The sequence below is a fragment of the Protopterus annectens genome, chromosome 7.part0, assembly GCF_019279795.1.
Source record: "Protopterus annectens isolate FY-2018-M chromosome 7.part0, PAN1.0, whole genome shotgun sequence".
Taxonomy (NCBI): domain Eukaryota; kingdom Metazoa; phylum Chordata; order Ceratodontiformes; family Protopteridae; genus Protopterus; species Protopterus annectens.
Window position 1 is genome coordinate 1,827,243,977 of NC_056739.1, and position 19,576 is coordinate 1,827,263,552.

Below are 19,576 nucleotides of genomic sequence, written 5' to 3' on the forward strand. Positions count from 1 at the left end.
CAGGGTTTGAATCTCACAGGGGATAATTGGTTAGGCTTAAAATGGCTCGCAAGGGCAGGTAGCCTAGTACTAACCTATGAACCTATATATATATATATATATATATATATATATATATATATATATATATATATATATATATACATACAGACATACATACATACATATACACATACACATACATACATGTCTGTAGACAGCATCCGAAGTGGTCATATCTGAGTATAACATGGACCATAGCAATCACACATTCTGCCCCCCCCCAAACAATATGAACATAACATATGAAGAGTATATGCCAATACACTATTACAAATATGTTCTATGGACACAGTCACCAACACAACTGCAATGACTGCAAATATCCTTTACAGAATTACACAGACAGCTTTCATTTTGCAAAACTTTATTACATTCCGATGTATTGCCAAAAGTATTCAAGGACTAACAGTACCTGCATGCTATACAGGAAGCATTCGATAGTGCCTTTATGAATCAGCCTGCAATTACCATAGTATAAGTCCACTAAGGGATAGGTGTTCACATAGGGAAAGAACACCCACACACATAAATATGTTGTATAAAAGGGGTTCCTACACACCTGCATGCACTACTTACACCCACCAACATCTACCCCACAACCAAAATTATATCAATACATACTGTCATACCATAACCAGTTATGCAACTACTGTACAACATCTGCTGAAAACTTAACATACTTGGACACAGACACACTAATGTGGCCCTATGTGAAATAGTTGCTGTTATACAATTGAACAGCTGCTGATGTAACAGGGTTTGTATGAACTAATCCCGTTTTAGAGGGTTGAAAGTTTCGTACACCAGGAAGTGTTACCGAGTACTGATTATCGGCACAGTATGATACACAGTAACACCAAACTAAATATGTCTGGTAAGCACACTGTAAACCCCCTAACATTATATGCATAGCTATACAGCCTTGAGCTGGTCAAACATCCTGGCCAGACTGAAACATATGCAGAAGTATTAGGTACAGACAAACCCTGCACAAGTAGCAATGTTCAGAAATATAACAGCAGTACTCACATTTAGACCAAATCCTCTAGGCATTACACACAATATATTACTGTTCATCTCCATACAGCTGTTGCAATAGATTCCAAACAAAACTTTCACACTGTCTTCCTCACAAGTAAGGCAAAGGGACAACGCCCAAGTGGAGTACTCAATTATACTCCACTGTAGCCATGGTATTGGCTAAGGCAGTAGCAGCACAGCTGATGTGCATGTAATTAGCTACTTAGGAACACCAATTGGTCATCGGGCTAGCACGTTACTGATCTGTAACTATAAAAGTTTGCCTTGTCACACATTCAAACCATCTGTATCTACCTGTAGGACAGTACAAAACACTGAAAGACAAACCGAACATGAGTATTATACTAGTTAATAGCACCTCCGATTACTAAGACAGTATGTATAACATGGAGTATGTCTGTGTATATAGTACCTGTACTGTAAGAATTACAGTGTAATCAATGCATATAGTGGAAATAGCTATCTTGTAGTTATGTATTGTTGAGCAGTAGTAATGCTTGTAGTATTCTATGTGTGTACTGCTGTAGGTCACATGGTGCACTCTGCATACACCACAAGGGATGATATGGGCTTGGAAGCCACCAATTAATTTCCAGCCACTGTCAGTGTCAGGACTAGTCCAACACGTATGTGCTATAACAGGGGATAGTATATGTTGATATATTGTAACAGTCAACATATGTATGGGTGTATAAGTAAGATGAACATCTTAAAGGTGGGCTTACTGTGCAAATGTGGTGTGCATTGTGGGATATTGTGCCAATAACTGTGTAATGTACAGTATTCTAGGCAGATCTGTATTATATTCTACATAGCAGTTCTGTTATGTTATGCAAATAGTAGTTATGTCTATTGACAATTACAATACTCAATGACAGGATATATAGCATTAGTATTCATCTGACAGGTTAGCAGCATGATAGCAAAGATAATTGGATGAGCCAGGTAACTATCCATGCACATAACACGTGTAATATCCACCTCTCTACTATCATTTGCAAGCAATAACAGCTGTGCATGTGTACATTTTATGCAAATGTGCAGTGACCCTTGTTACAGGGCTAGGCCAAATGTGCACACCTACATAGAGTGGATATTGAGAGCACAGACACACTGGTTGAACTACCAGGTTTGTGTAGCCCAACCTTTCATTGCCAACCTAACAGCTGCCTGCACATACTGTATGCAAGGTAGTGCATTGCACTGGTAATGAAACAGGTTGCATATTATCTTTAACTCCAGTGAAACATCTGCAGTAGGAGTGTAAGATGTAGGAGACAGCTGCCCATGTGTAATAGCTGCATTATAGGTGATGGCTCACACTATCTGATTATATCCTGATCATGTTGATAGTGGCATCAGAGTCTATTGATAGATGACTCTGTTTGGAGAGTGGGTGTCTGTGCCCAACAGTGCTCATGGTCCTGGTGGATATGTGAGTATATACCCAGAGAAGGAAACAGACCTGTAGACACTTGCATCATCTGTAATCAACTAACAGGATGTGATGTGCTCCTTAGAGGAGGATTGCTGTTAAAGGTAGCTACGATGTTTCCGTTATAGTCAGTGTTGTCACTTCCATAACACAAATATTTACTTGTGAGCATCACTGTCTAAAACATCTTCATAGGCAATACATAAACTAAGTACAGTACTTGTTATTTGTAGTACTGACTGCTCATACAGGCATTTCCACAAGTCAGCTACTGGTGTTTACTAATGTCAGCTTTGTGTATGTGGCCATCCTGGGAGAATGTAATCTATATGCCATGTACATTGTCAGACCCACCTAACACAATGCCCCACACATTGCCTGGGGTGCAGCTACAGGGGTAAGCTGGAAGGCAGCCCAGTCTACAGCCATGACTGGACTGGACAGTCATGAGGTGTAGGTTAACACATGTAGCTCATCAACACAACCAACACATACCCTTAACAGAACACAGTAAGGACACCCACACACACTACCAGAAATCACACACATTCACAGACACGTCTAAGTATCTGGCCAAACAAGTGACCCCCCCCAAGCAGGAAGAGACAGACACCGAAATACACAAACTGTATCACATAGTTTGCATAATTGGGGGACACCCCTGAACACGTGACTGGAAACATGCCCAACAGTACTCATTTATGAATGCAAACTCTAGCACTATGTTACATACCAACCTATATGAGGGCATACATACTGTCAGCTGCCTGTCTGCCATGACTAGCCACCTACTCATACACTCAGACCACCTTTTGAACTATACACATGGCTCTGGCATATTCCATGTTGTTGTGCAGGACTTGTGATGCAGTAACCTGGATTGCATGGCAACGCATGTAGGAACTGTCAGGTCTTGTAGCCCATGCAGGTATGTCCCAAGGCCTGGGTAGCATTCTGCCATTGGCCAGAATGATATTGCAGTACAGGGACAAAAGGATTGTATACCACAATTGTCTAGTGTAGTGGTGCATGTCAAAGGGTATTTAGTATCTGTCATCCTGGGATAACATGATTGACAGACCATGATGCTTTGCCAGACAGGGCCTGCACCTGTAACCCCTGGGAATCTGGATGCTGCCTAGGACTCATGCTTCCCCTACAGTGCCTTCATCATGCATGGTTCAAGTAAGGGTCCACTGCTGTTACAGGGACAGCCAAACAATAAACTGCGGGTCTCGCTACACAATGATACATATCAGAAACACTATACTCACATACATATGTCAATCCCTCACATGGAGAACATATCTGTGCAGTGGCTGAGACATGTTTCTATGCTCCGGAGAGCAAACCTGCATGACCATGTTATAACACATACCTCACATCTTGCCCATTATTCTTTATTGGAACACACAGGCCGCAGGTGTGTCCACATTCCTGAAGGATATGTACACCCCCACGCTAGTTGCACTTGCATAACATCAGATGCATTATGCTGAGCAACTACCTTTGTGCCACAGTGGAATTCAAAATGCACCTTGAGATAGATCACCCATCAGGCCGCAGACTTTCCAACTGTCATAATGTGCTGTAATGGGGAAGATTAGGTCTGAGACAGAACCATAATAAAGGCTACTCTCAACTATTCCATTATGAACTGGGCAGACCCCTCATGTACCAACACCTGCGCTCAATGCATGTTGGATTCCATTGACCGCACTGACCTGGATCACAGTAGTCACACAAACAGGGCTAAAAATATGCTACACATAGTTAGTCTTCAATGCCAATGTTATGTTTCCTAAGAGCAGAGTGGTGAGTGTCATGGCATCCATGCAGATGGGCAATGCATGTGCAAATGCTGAATATTACACAAATGAACCTTAAGCAGTCACATATGTGCAGTGATTGTACCACTGAAACAGAACCAGGATTCAACCCAACACAAACAAGTAGGCAAACAGGTGGTACCATGCCTTAAACTCTACCACAGAAAGTAGTAACTGTTGCAAGAGTGAACAAATATGAGTGTAGGTGATCTTTGGTCAGCATCAGTAAGATGCAGATACACCATATAAAACCACGCAAAGCTACTGTGAAACTAATTAGCCACATATTATGAGACCAAGCACAGATCATTCTATAGCTGTGTCATTAATCATAATGGCAATGACAAGACCTGCTGTGCTGCACATCACTATGGCATGGGAAGTACTGCACCTACAGAAATAGCACCCATTCATCCAGACAGGATCTCGGAGAACCTAAACCCACTTCCACCCCCCCAACAGGTGCACTTAGTAATATATCCATGTACACTACAGGGCCCCTGTACTAACGACTATGCAGGTACAAGCTGCACTCTCTAAAGCCATACATACAACTTTCATAGGACCTGTCAACATCCCTGGGTGTATCCTACACAAATGTAAGAACATTCAGCTATCCACATACACATCATGTTCAATCATAGCTCCATGTCAGGCTGTGTACACACAGAATGGTGCACAGCAACAGTTATCACACCCCACAAAAGGGGAGACACCATTGATAATGGGACATAGTGCACAACTACCCTGCTGAGTCTGGTCTGTATGTCCATGAGCCATGGTCAACATATTTGATGTACTCAGTACAGATGTAGATGACAGTAGGGTTGATTCACACTGCATATCATGACCTTGCCAGGTCGTAGGACACCATCACCCATACTGTGTTCCAGCTACACTCAGTAAACTATGTGTATATTATTATGTCACAGGAGTGGTTGGCAACTGGACTGCTGGCAGAACCAACACTACAGAAGGTGTCCGACTAATACATGCACATCAAACCAGTGCCAGCTACAGTAATACAGGGGTCATTCCTGGTACTCCCCCTCTTTGTTATCTATACCACACAGACTAACACAGAAGGCATCAGCCTATTGATGTTTGCAAATGACTATGAACTAGGAGCAATAGTCAACTCAATGTGTGGCATGTTCAACATACAGAAGGGCCTTAGTGTGTCAGATGTGTGGTGTGTGATGTATGGCCGCAATCTGACAGCTAAGTATTGCATTGTCATCCGCTATGTTACAAACCCTGTACCCATTAACTACCACCTAGGCAGCGGTCAACATAATGGCAACTGTGTGTATGGGATGCAGCTGGACAGTACTTTCCTTTGATAGTTACATCACCACAAAAGACAGGTAGTCATATGTGGCACCCCTAATCATGACAGGGTGCCATCCAGAAATATAGAGATAACTGCTCAGCCATACTCAACACCCATGTGAACCATAATAGATCACATATTTCCTTTAAAGGTTATTGCCTATGTGTAGATGGCCTACACTGCCCTTCCCAATCCCTAGTTGCACTATGTAGCATGCAGCCTACACTGAATAAAGCCATGCCCAACACAGAGGTGTTGGACATGCTACACTTAACACATCCTGATCCCAAATAAACACATACGTCATGGACATCCACCTTTCTAGTACAAGGATCACAACATGCCTGACAGATCTCTGTCCCATACACTTAACATAATCTTGCCATACTATGCATCCCTGTCCAGCAAAGCTGCATATCACCACTCTCTGTGACATGGTGTGATGACAGTATGCCAAATATATCAGTAACCATGTGTATCAGTTATGTGACACTGCTTGAACTGGCCACTGAAACTTACCTGTCTGTTGCCTACAGCTAGGTAACCTGTCTGCCTAGGCTCATAAATAGCCCAGGGCATATAGCCTACTAGATCACTATGACCATACATGCTATAGCTGATATCCAACCCTGCAAATACCATCAGGATAGCTATTGTCCCATGTGTTACACATGTGCAACACAGGCAATACATGGCAGGATGCTACACAGCTGTACAGTGCCATGTAGATGCATATGGCAAAGCGCATACATGCTTGCAAGTCTGCAGGATCACAGGTCATGTCTCTAATGGCTATATATGACTATATATGTGACATGTACACAGCATTAAGGTCAATTGCATTAATGTGAACACATCCAGGCATGTGCTGATAGGTAAAGACACCACGACAGGCAAACAGACATGCCCACATCAAGAAAACATCCACATGGTGTATGAGCAATATCATCACATGACACACATATATGGCAATAACATCACATCACCAGTAGGTGTCAAATGTGTATGACCTATACACGTCAGTGGTGCTAGTGTCATGTAGATTTGCAGACGTATTTATAATCTTAATAAATCTGATACACATGTATGTTCAGCTGTACTGCTGTACTTCTCTGTGAGTTACTGTGATCTGTCTCCATCATTATGTCTTCCAGATATGCCACTTAGCAGACTGCCGGCATACAGCTGCTTGGAGGATGAGGTCCTCATCCCATACCTCCTCGACAACTACACAATGCTCTTCAGCAATGTGCCACAGGATGCACAGCAGCGGGATGCCCTGTGGGAGAAACTCTGCAGGAGGGTAAATGATGCTGGCGGTCACAATTGCAGATATCTACAGGTGGGCTGACACTGCACTGACCCGATAAGTCAGGCAAAACAACATGCTAATGCAATCGCTAGGGAACAAGGTGCAACAGGTGGGGGGTCACTCACCCAGCCCCCACTCACATGTACCGAGGAGCTACTAGCCAACCTGGGGACACCCTGCAGACCTCCATCCACAAGCTTTAGTTGATATTGTGGAGGTGGGTGTCTCTTAAACACCGAGCCTGGAGTTGCCTGCTAAGTCACTACTGCACATAAAACACAACTATATTTCACATAGTTACATGAGTTACTGCACAATGTGTAATGTAACATCATATACAAGGCATGTATGCACACATGCCACATACTATAGTATGCTATTCTATGTATGCACAAATGTGCATACAATATAGCATAGTGTATTGTACTGGCTTATGTGCTAACATGGACATTGCACCCTGTAGCTATCACACAGATGTGGATAATGATCTTACTGCTGTGACATTCCTGTTTAGGTACCTCCGACATTTTGCAGCGATGGCAGCCTGTGTCAGGTGAGATTGTTATTATTTATCAGGCTTGATAATGCACAGAACATATTAATTGCTTGCTATCTGCTATAACACACGTACACATAATGTATGGTGGTCCTGTTAATGGACACTGGTCAGACCTGCAATGCATCACACTGTTTACCTATGTGGAACAATTGAAGGCTATATGAAACACCTACACTAAACCTTCCAAACTGTCATTGCCAGATGTGTGGACAACAGTGAATACAATGGTGGAGGTGTGTTCCACTGTAGGGACAGGTACTACATATCAACATTACGCATGTTGGGAATACCAACAGTACTGTACAGAGAGCATATGTGTGCACACACTCTAAATGTGTTGGAGCTTGAGTATGACCGGCCCACAGGATAAACCCTTGTGGAGTATACCCTTGCTATGAATGTCACACAATATCATGTGCTATCAGAAATGTCCATGACATGTGGTGGGCTGACTGCAACACTGCTCAACTATCTTGCAAAACATGTCTTGCATCCCATACATACCACCCTTTGTCTGCATAACTCTGTCCTCAGTGGAGCATATGACATCTATGGGTGTATATCATATGGGATAACACTGATATGTGAAATATGATGGCCATCACAACCATTGGACTGAACATGTGTACACATGGCCATGGATGATGGCCAGAGACATAAAGCAACACACACAGTAGAAGTGATGTACATGTGTGTACACCCTGTTGTACATTGGCTCGATACAATACAACTATGGCCTTTGTGTAATGGTGATATTGCAGATGTGAAACACTAAACATCATACGGGCCTGTGCACAGCTTGTGTAGACATAACTTGAAACCACCACATAACATGTCTTGAACATCTTGAGTGTGTCACGACATGGAAGCTTTCACCTATACAGTATCCAAATACAAACATGTGTTGCACAACATACACATACATCCACATCAAGCCACAGATGCAGTACATTCACCTTTCTGGTGTCAGACATCACTGTCATGCCTGCTACTCATGAGTGTGAGGTACACAGATGGCATGTGGGACATAGAGTGCTGCTAAGTTAGCCATGTGTGGGCATATTTGCCAGGCATCAGTAATATGGTTGCAGATTTGCAGGGGTATCATCTATATACCCTTCTGTGACCTGTGTCACACATTCCACATTAGGGTTTATTGTGTAGACACCTCAGTGATGTGGGTCACATTCCACATTAGATATATATTGTATGTGAACATAGTCATTACTATGAACTGTGTTAGTAGCTCACACTGTGTAGCAATTTTGAAGCCACATGATGCCCTGCATCAGCTCAATGTGCAGTATGTCCCTGCATATTTGTAGGGTGGACAGACAACATTGCATCAGCTGAAGGTCCATGTTAGTATAACACATCCCTGCATTGGGACACCAATACCGTACTGTAGATTGGAAAGGACACCATTGTGTTACACATGTATGCAAGTCATTCAACCGTCAGCATAAGACATGTCATACTACATGTGATTGGCAAGGTCATACACCATACAGCAGGCCGGTATACTGTAAACCTGGGCTGGTCTGTGGCATCATTGCAAAGTAGGGACAGCCATGTCAAACGTGTGTACAGCCACATGCACAATGTCGACACTCAGCTCAGGGGTAGGCAGAATAATGTTGAACAGACATGCACTGCTTTGGGAGAGATATGCAAGCTAGGTCTCAGGCAAACATAGTATGAAGTCGACATACCCTACTGATTATGTTCTCACACATAGGGGTGGTGGCCAACACAAAGCATCTGTGGCAGATGTACAAAGGTCAGCAATGGTCTGTTAACATGTGGTGTATGTTGCACACACCATGGCAGTGTGGTGCAATGGTGCAAAGTGCTTGCATTGTGTTGCAGGTATGGGGCATAGGCTACTAACACAAATGGTGCAATACAGTTATGTATGCTAACGACCACTATAATTGTGTAAGGTGCATGCCATCTGCTATAACACATGCATGCTGTTGTGTGCAACTCAGGGATGTATGATAACTACCACTATAATTGTCTAGGCTGAAACTATAATTGTCTAAGCTGAATGCCATCTGCCATATCACCTGCATATAGCGTGTGTGTCTCTGTCTGGGTGCCTGTGTGAGTGTGAGTGTGAGTGTAAGTGTGTGTGAGTGTATGTGTGTGTGTGTGTGTGTGTGTGTGTGTGTGTGTGTGTGTGTGTGTGTGTGTGTGTGTGTGTCTGTCTGTCTGTGTGCCTCTGTCTGTCAGTGTGTCCATGTCTGTCTGTCTGCGTGTGCCTGGTATAATGTACAGTTCTTGTCATCCCCTCACAGGTGTTGATGTAGGTGCGTTACTCTCCTTTGGTCCACCTGATGTCAGTGTCCCCACAAACTCTGGCAGTGATGATGATAGTATGATTGAGGCACAGGCAGGGTTGTCAGGGGGCTGAATCTGTGCCATTGGTTGCCATTCCACCTGTCTCCCCCTCATCCTCGCACACAGTTCCCCTGCCTGCACATACCCCATCACCACTGGCAATAGAGGAAGGACAGTTGGCAGGTGGTAGCATGGAACAGGAAAGTGTGGTGACTATGGAAGGTGTGCCTGCACACCATGATCCCAGTCAACAGACTGGTGATGTCCCACACAGGCATGTGCCTAGTGCTGCTCACAGGAGGACCACTGGCCAACATGCCCCTGTGAGAGAAAGCACATCAACTGGAGTCACTAGATGCATGTTTAGGGCTGTAATGGAGGCACAAGCATGTGCTGAATGGCACAACAGAGAAGGTCTGAGGCTTCAGAGAACTGCTGTCCGTTCATTAACTGACAACATCCAGGCACTTGCAAATGATCACCATCATCTTACAGATGTTTTGGATAGACGATTGGGTGATATGGTGGGAGTTCTTGACTGTAGCATGTCAATCCTCGAGCATGGAATGTCTGTGATGGAACATCTGGTGGGAGTGAGGCATCAGGCACATGGACGGAGGTTAGCTACATCACCTGTTGAAGGTCTACATGAACATGCTACTGCACATGTCCGCTCCCATAGTGGCAGTAGCAGCAGCAGTGCAGCTGGTGCTGTGCAGTCCACACCAAGACACAGCAGACCATGTGCATGTGGTCCTGGATTGTCCCAACAAGGACATGATTCCAGTGAACATGTGTCATCAGACGGTACACAATCTGGACCGCTGCCTTGTAGTGCCCATGCAAGCCCTGGCAGGCACAGGTCACGTGGCCGTGGCTGGACACCGTGAACTGTGAAACCTGCTTTGTACAGTCTGCAGCTGTCAATAATACCCCTGGGTAGGCCAGCCACATGCCAGACCTGTGTGCATGCATACACACACACACACACTGAAAACAAATGTAGGGCACCTCAGCACATACAAGCATAACATCCACACATGCCCAATGAAATCACAGGCCTTAACACACACACATGATGTCATCCAATGGCACAGTCTAGGCCTCTGGCAAACATTATCACCCTGTGCACATGATGATGCCTGTGCCACATCCCTGTCATCCATACCATCAGTGCAGGGACATGTTCATATGGTCTAATGCACAGGGTGAACATACTAGGTAGACAATTGTAGATTAATATTGTTGAGTAGTGTTGACAGGCAGCAGACATACCATGTATTGCAGTTTTAGAATGCATTTTGTACGTTTGACAGTATGCATCATGTATAACAACACTAACAGCATGTTGATCTTGATGTGCTGCCTTCCTCTTTCAGGTGTAGCTGCATGTGCCAGGGGATGTCGGCATTTGCGGGTGTCCCATATGTACATGTCGACTACCCACAGATCAGTGTGACAATACCTGCATGCACTTTGTAGCTCCTTCATCACAGTTATATTCTCCCATGTTTCAATTATGTTTACTGTTCTAATGATCCAAGAAAATGATAGCTATGTAGTAAGCTACTGTGTTCGGAGCCATCACATCCATAGTGGGTGACATCGCAGGTATAGTTACCTGGAGTGCAGAGGGAGTAAATGAGTAGTATGCTGGATGTCAAGGGTAAAGGCAAGTGGCTTCTCATTGGGAAGCAGTAATACCCACTACCATGACAGCATGCAAACACAGACACACCCACACATTCAGGGATTCACAGACACATTAAAACACACTCTAACACACACACACACACACACACACACACACACACACACACACACACACACACACACACACACACACACACACAGTTGCCAGTGTTTAGATAGGAACCCCTGCCTATGTGCATATCATCATTATAGTACTATGCAATTACAAGATGCGCCATAGAGATTACACATGTACAGGTAGTTGGAATGGCCTAAGATCGAGGACATTGACAGGGATACTACAGTGCAGTAAGTGTAAGTGGGGATGGGGGCTCATCAGTAGGCTATGTAACAACAGGTCACACCCTAAGGTGTACATGTTAACAGGCAGTTAGTATGCTCATCTACGATTGATGATATCAACAGGGATGCTAGATTGAATTGAGTGGATGGGGGAGGGGGCATTAACATTTCACTATGGTAAAATACAGCCCCACTCCAGGAACCAGACAGCCATACACATGGACAGCCACACACACACACACACACACACACACACACACACACACACACACACACACACACACACACACACACACTGGCATTCACAAAGATATACACCTATGTCACACACATACAGACACTTTACATGTGTGAGGTTTAACCACCTGCTTATGCCTTTCTTTCTGCACTTCACTCTGTTCTGGTGTCAACAACAGTGTTCAGGAGAGTGATAACATGTGGGATGTATTCTCAACCATACGTGACATGTATGGACACACACACCCACACGTGCCAGTACTGTGAATCAAACACCTGCCTATCTCATGATAGGTACTACAGAAGTACAGCACTATCGCATCTGGTACAATGCTTACTGACTCTTTTCTTTGACAACTGTGCTTTTATATGCACAATATATGCACAGGGGAGGTATTACTGTTACAGGTGTCATGTGGTTGGCCTTCAGTGTCACCCTTACAGCATTCTACATTGAACCAAAGAACATACACAAACTTCAAAAAACACAAAAATAACGAATCCAAACTGGAGCATTCTACATTGTCTGTCTTCCTCTTCAATTAACAAAACCTGACCTTAGCAGGTACACAGGTTATTGTAGGACTGGTTGTAACGCACCAGTGAGCTGGCCTCAGTAATCATTCATCTGCAAAGAAACCCCACAACTTAGTAGTCATGTCCAAACATCTGTCCATTCCTCATGTATGGCTTACTGTACTTAGAGCACATCACCATATACAGTTGGCAATGTTGAGGCTGTATTGCAACAGCATGATTTACTAAGACAACAGTCACCTTCAGACATCAGACACTGTACACATATGAAATCTACAAAAGCATCAATACATGTACACATATGCGGTCTACATCAGTACGTGCACTAGCAGGTCAAGAGGATACATTCCACACCTTCCCCATGCCATGTGTGAAACATAGCCGGGCATTGCACCATAATGGATGTTGTATTCATGTACTGGTAGGACACCACCACTTTCACCGAGTAGTCAAGTGTACATATATTACAACAGCACATATCAGCGAGACAGTAATTTGCACAGTTGATGTAGGCCTAGGTACAGTCCATCAATTGAGGGTTATCTGGTGGTCTACCATACCATGTCATACTACATATGGATGTATGTTGGTAGTCTGGGAACAAGGTGGTGGTTGTATATGAGGATACAACCTAGAATGCAGCATTTGCCACTGTCACCTGTACCTGACTCATCTGTAATGCGTTATGTCAGAGTAGTGGTCTTTACATGTGAGTAGCCTTTATGAATATGTGTACACCTCCACCTGGAATGGTCCATACCACTGTTATGGCCCACATGTCTGGATCTGAGTTATATGGTGGTAGTGCAATTGTGCACCACAGAGCCTTCAGCCAGGTGTTCCTCACTGCACAGATGTCAGTATTCCCCATTGTAGGTTTTACATTGAGCAAATGGATTACTAAAGCCACACATCTAGCACTGGTTAGCATAAGCATCCAATGCAATTGTCATGTAGGTGTCAGGGTGTTACTTCTGTGTGTAGGACATTTGCCTTGGAATGCAGCTATATGGGTAAATGTGACTTAGGTACTATCCACACACAGGTGTAACATGGATTCATGTGCTTTGTGTTGAAGCCTCGTCGTTCGGTCATGACAGCCCAGAATGACAGACACTGGACAACCTCATAATAACAGCAGGACATTGGCTCATTGTTTTGGTCTAGCAGTTGCCACCCGTACCATGACATTACTGTGCGTGGCATTAATGTGCTTGGTAGCAAATGCCTCATGTAAGGTGACGGACAGCAGCAGAACTTGTGTATATGACCAATTTGAGATATACTTAGGGTAGCAGTCCTGCTAATGACAACTACTAACACAGCTGGGAGAGGTCATCTTGACACCTGCACCTCAGAACCATTACACAAGGTGGCTCACAGATTATGCTTGCACATGCCTCTGTTCCACGTATAATGCCACTGTCCACAACCTGCTATAAATGTATGCCTTTAGGGCTACAAGGTGTGTGGCACATGCTGTAGGTAGCATCCACCTGTGCGACCCAGGTAACATATTGTCTGTCACATCCACACATGCATGAATGTGTATACGTAACATATATATGTCAGTACTTCATTTACATGTATGCATGTGTATCACACAGCACAGACACAGATATATCATTTAAGGGCCACATACAGGTATCAGGTAGTAAACCAGTATGATGTGCATATATACTGACAGGTAAGATGTACCTAGCTGTAAACCTGTGTGTTTACAATAGGAGTCCATTACAATGTGTTCTGTATATGTAAGTGTTTGAGCATGCACACTGTGGCCTTCAGTGGTTAGAATTGGAATGCATCCCAAACAGCCCTGTGCTACTAAGTGTATGAGCGTACCCACTGTCACCTTGTGTAATTTGAGTCACTGCATCCAACAAGCCCTTAGTTACTAAGTGTATGAGCATGAGCAGTATAACCTTGTGTAGTTGTAGTCATAGTGTATCCCAAACAGCCCTGTGCTACTAAGTGTATGAACATGCCCACTGTAATTCTGTATAGTGATAGTAGTTGTCCAGTCCACAGATGGCCATACTCCAGTTCAGGTTCCTGTTGTGCTACAACTATACCTCTCAGGCCTACCTGCAGATGATGTGTCATGTTTGTGCATACAGGTTGTAATGGACACCTACTTTAAACACACAGGTCTACAGCTATGTACTTCATGACTATTAGTCTCCCTGTTGTTGTCCTCAATTGTAGAAGGGCAGTCTGAATATCTTGGAATGTGTAATCTCTGTGGTGCATCTCCTAACTGTGTAGTAGTGTAATAGTGATCTGTAGATAGGCAAGAGTTCTGATCCCAGCACTGGCAACTGTGTGTGTGTCTCAGCAAATCCCTGAGTGTGTGTGTGTGTGTGTGTGTGTGTGTGTGTGTGTGTGTGTGTGTGTGTGTGTGTGTGTGTGTGTGTATGTGTGTGTCAGCAAATGGCTGAGTGTGGTTGTGTGTGTGTGTATTTGGGTCTGCATCCTGTCATGACAGTGGGTTTTGCTGCATTCCAAAGAGATACCTCCTTTTGCACTGGCCTTTATCGTTGACAACTGCTAAACCTATCCCCTCTCCCCACTGCATGTAATCGGTCCTGTGATGTCACCCAGCTCAGAAGTGGAATCAGAGTAAGTGTAATTGTATGTGTTCTGTGGCACATACCCCAACTGCATACCACTGTACCAGTTAATTTACATAGGCAAGACATGTATGCACAATACTGGCAAGTGTGTGTGCATTTGTGTGTGTGACTACCCTGTAGCCAGGCATAAACATGTGTAATGTCTTTTAGCATACCATGGTAGCCATCTGTGGTGACCAGTGTCTACAAAGTATTACATAGTTAGGAATGGTAAAGAATAGACAGTCAAGCATGACTACAGTTGGGTATGTTATTTTCCTGTGCCACTGCCGAGCAGTGAAAGAGAAGTGGTCACTGGGGTGTAGGTCCATACCCATCATTCCCGCACCCTAACTCCACAATCTCTGGGCTAGATTACATTAGCCATCATTCCCCACCCCAAACTCCACATACACAACAACCATTCCTTCTCTGGTGAACTGCTTATGATTTAAATGTTATAACACAAGAGATGCCACTGTTTTGTGTACACGTCAGTTCCTTTGGAACCCTTCTGTGTCACAAAGGATGTTCAGACGTGTATATATATATATATATATATATATATATATATATATATATATATATATATATATATATATATATATATATATATATATTGTTGTATCTGTGTATATGAATATATATATATATATATATATATATATATATATATATATGTGTGTGTGTGTGTGTGTGTGTGTGTGTGTACACATCCCGTAGGTGCATATATATATATGTATATATATATATATATATATATATATATATATATATATATATATATATATAGTTATGACAGTTGTACAGATGTAGACTTGTCTTTGCTGTTTCACAGAGTACAGTACATTCAAGGGTGCTGTACATATGTACACAAAGTGACTGTCCCATTTGTTTTCAGTACTGTGGAATACCTGTGGTAGGATGTGCATTACAGACTCCATGCAACATGTATACAACCCAGATGGCTTAGTGGTACATCCAGTGACCTCAGTGTGCATGGTCCAGGATTCAAGATCTGCAAGCCTTGTTGATACTGTCAATTAGGACTGCATAAGACACTTTTAAGCAGGTATAAATGTGTTTTCTTGACAGTAAGCAGTGGGTACGTGCAGGAAACAGACATGTACAACTCGCAGTACACTTGGAATGCACTTCTTTGGCCATCCTGCTGATGTCACCCACCTACAAATACACCTCTGGGTCTGCTGTAATCCAGTAATCTCCATTGTGTGTGCTGTAACTGTGTAATGCTGTAATGTGTTAAACTAGTTTGGTAGCTGTTCTAATCCCAGACAGGTCAACTGTGTCTGCCTGCCTGCCTGAAAGAAACAATAGTTTTAGAGTATGCACACTCTTTACAATTCACATGACCACCTTTGGCAATCCTGCTGATGTCACCCACCTAGAAATACACCTCTAGGACTGCTGTAACCCAGTATTTTCCATAGCATGTGCTGTAACTGTGTATTGCTGTTTAGTGATAAACTAGTTAGGTAGGGGTTCAATTCCAAGAGAGGCCAATTGTGTGTGTGTGTCTTTGTCTGCCTGAGACAAGAACAATACATTTTAGAGTATGCACACTCTTTACAATTCACATGACCACCTTTGGCAATCCTGCTGATGTCACCCACCTAGGAATACACCTCTAGGTCTGCTGTAACCCAGTATTCTCCGTAGCGCGTGCTGTAACTGCATATTGCTATAGTGTGATAAACTAGTTAGATAGGGATTTTATTCCAAAAAAGGCCAAGTGTGTGTGTGTGTGTGTATGTGTGTGTGTGTGTGTGTGTGTGTGTGTGTGTGTGTGTGTGTGTGTGTGTGTGTGTGTGTGTGTCTGTCTGTCTGTCTGCTTGAGAATGTAACAATGCCTTTTAGAGTATGCACACTCTTTACAATTCACATGACCACCTTTGGCAATCCTGCTGATGTCATCCACCTAGACATACACCTCTGGGACTGCAGTAACCCTGTAATCTCTGTAGCTCATGCTGTAACTGCATAATGCTGTAGTGTGATACACTAGTTAGATAGGGGTTTGATTCCAAGACATGACGTGTGTGTGTGTGTGTGTGTGTGTGTGTGTGTGTGTGTGTGTGTGTGTGTGTGTGTGTGTGTTTGCCTTTCAGAGCCTGTGTGGAGGTGGCTGTGAGTGTCTAACCACTGGACATGTTGGAGAATGGATTTTGTAGTTTTCCTATATGGTGTCTGTCTTATATGTCACAATGTCCACCTCACGATGAGTACAGATGTCAGTCAGCCAAGGGACTGTGTTGGCAAGCCATACCCCTACATCTGGCAAAAGGCCTGGTGAACAAAGTATACAACTGTACTATTACCCAGAATACGTCCTGAACCCATGTGTCATACACAAACACACTTGCCTAGAATATCCTGTTATGTTGCTATGATAGATAGTAGGCATGGTGTGATTGCAGTGGGCTGCAGGGGGCATGGCACCCTTTACAGCATACAATAGGCACATAATTGCGGACAATGTGCCTTCACTATGTCCCCCACTGGATGACTGCAACATATGTGGTGCCATCAAATGTGATCCACAGAGGCCATACAATGCCTTACACATGTGCCCTGTATGGACTGATGTCACTGACACCAGGGAATACCTGTATCATGCTATCAATGCAGATGCAGGGTCAACCTTCTGTCTATAAGTAGGTCCTGCCACACCAGGCCAGTACTGGCATATCAGAGGATAACAGTCTGTGTACACAACATGTGCAAGCCAAACCAGGTACACCTGTACATGTCACTGTACATTATTGTGGGACGTGCACATCCCAGGCAATGTCCATGTCAAGGACTATCAAACACAGACTTGGCATGCATTGCAAAGCTATGGCCATACACAATTGTAACCAGGATGTCAGGACAGTTCGTACAATACCCATCTGTGTCGGACACTGCAGACACTACACCCCTGTACCACACTGCACACCACTGTCAGGTGTCGTGATGCCAAGGATTACCCCTCACCCAGCCTTGTACAGCCATCTTGCACAGCCAACCACTACACACCCATGAAGCAATGCACACATGCATGTCAGTATTGGCACCTTGTGTCTGCGTGTGGGGTATGATGCTCCCAACCACAGTCACTCCCAGTATAACTCCCATTGGCATACCGACAGATGTCAAACATATTCACATGCCCTAGCCTATAGAACCTCCAGATATCCCCTGTGGTGCATGTAGTACCTGTGCATTACTGCAGTGTGGCAAACTAAGTAGTTTGGAAGTGTATTTGTGGGCCTGACAAAGAGTATCAATGTAAGTCCATTAGAGAGTGTGGTTGTGTTGACAATGACATCTGTTCATGTGGACAGCCATGTGTGCTACTCCTAATGTATGTCTACTATATCTCTGTTGCAGATGTCACTCACCGGCACACATATATGTTCTTACAGCACACCAACATGTGAGCTTTGTGGCACATGGAGTAACTGCATGCACTTGTAATAGTAATGACTAGGCAGTCAGGGGTTTGAACCCCTGTACTGGTAGGTGTGAGACAGACGATGCTTAGGTTTTAGTCTCCAAGACCTTCTCTGATGTACTTTGCCTCTGTCTGTCCCTCCCACACGCTCTCTGGTGGATGTGGAGGTGTACACCTGCTCAGCAGCAGCTTGTGTTTTGTAAGCGATGGTCATGATCAGGTGATGGCCTCTGCACCTATTGCAGTCCTCCTCTAGCTGATTGCATGTGGAACAGCTGTGATGATGTTCCCATAGCCAATCGCATGAAAAACACAGTACAATATCTAGGAACATTATGTTGGTGTTTGCCCATGACAGTCGCTGTGATTGGTACCTGGATCTGATGTTTGGTAAATGGCATCACAGATGATATCTGGATGTTCCTCAAATAACATACACAGTGCCAGACATGACTACAGCATGTAAGTGCAGCTATGCTTCATTGAGACTACTGCCTGTTTAACAAATTGTGTGTGATAATGGCTATTCTGCATGTTTTAAAACTGACAAGACAGTGCTCTGTTTGTGAGGGACCCCCATCTGTAGGGCCATCTGTGTACTGGTCAGTGTGTGAAACCATTTGTTTCCTGTGTTACTCACTGAACATACATCTGTGAACTGCAGGAGCATAGTGTGAGGATTGCAGTCAGTACATGGTGATAGTGATGACTTACTGCCATCGCATCCCTGATTGGACATATGTCACATGAAACAGTGGTATGACAGACACTGTCTGGGGTTCTCAGTGACATGCCAATAATGGGCCACTGTTCATAGCTGCAGTCACAAGTCTTCTACACT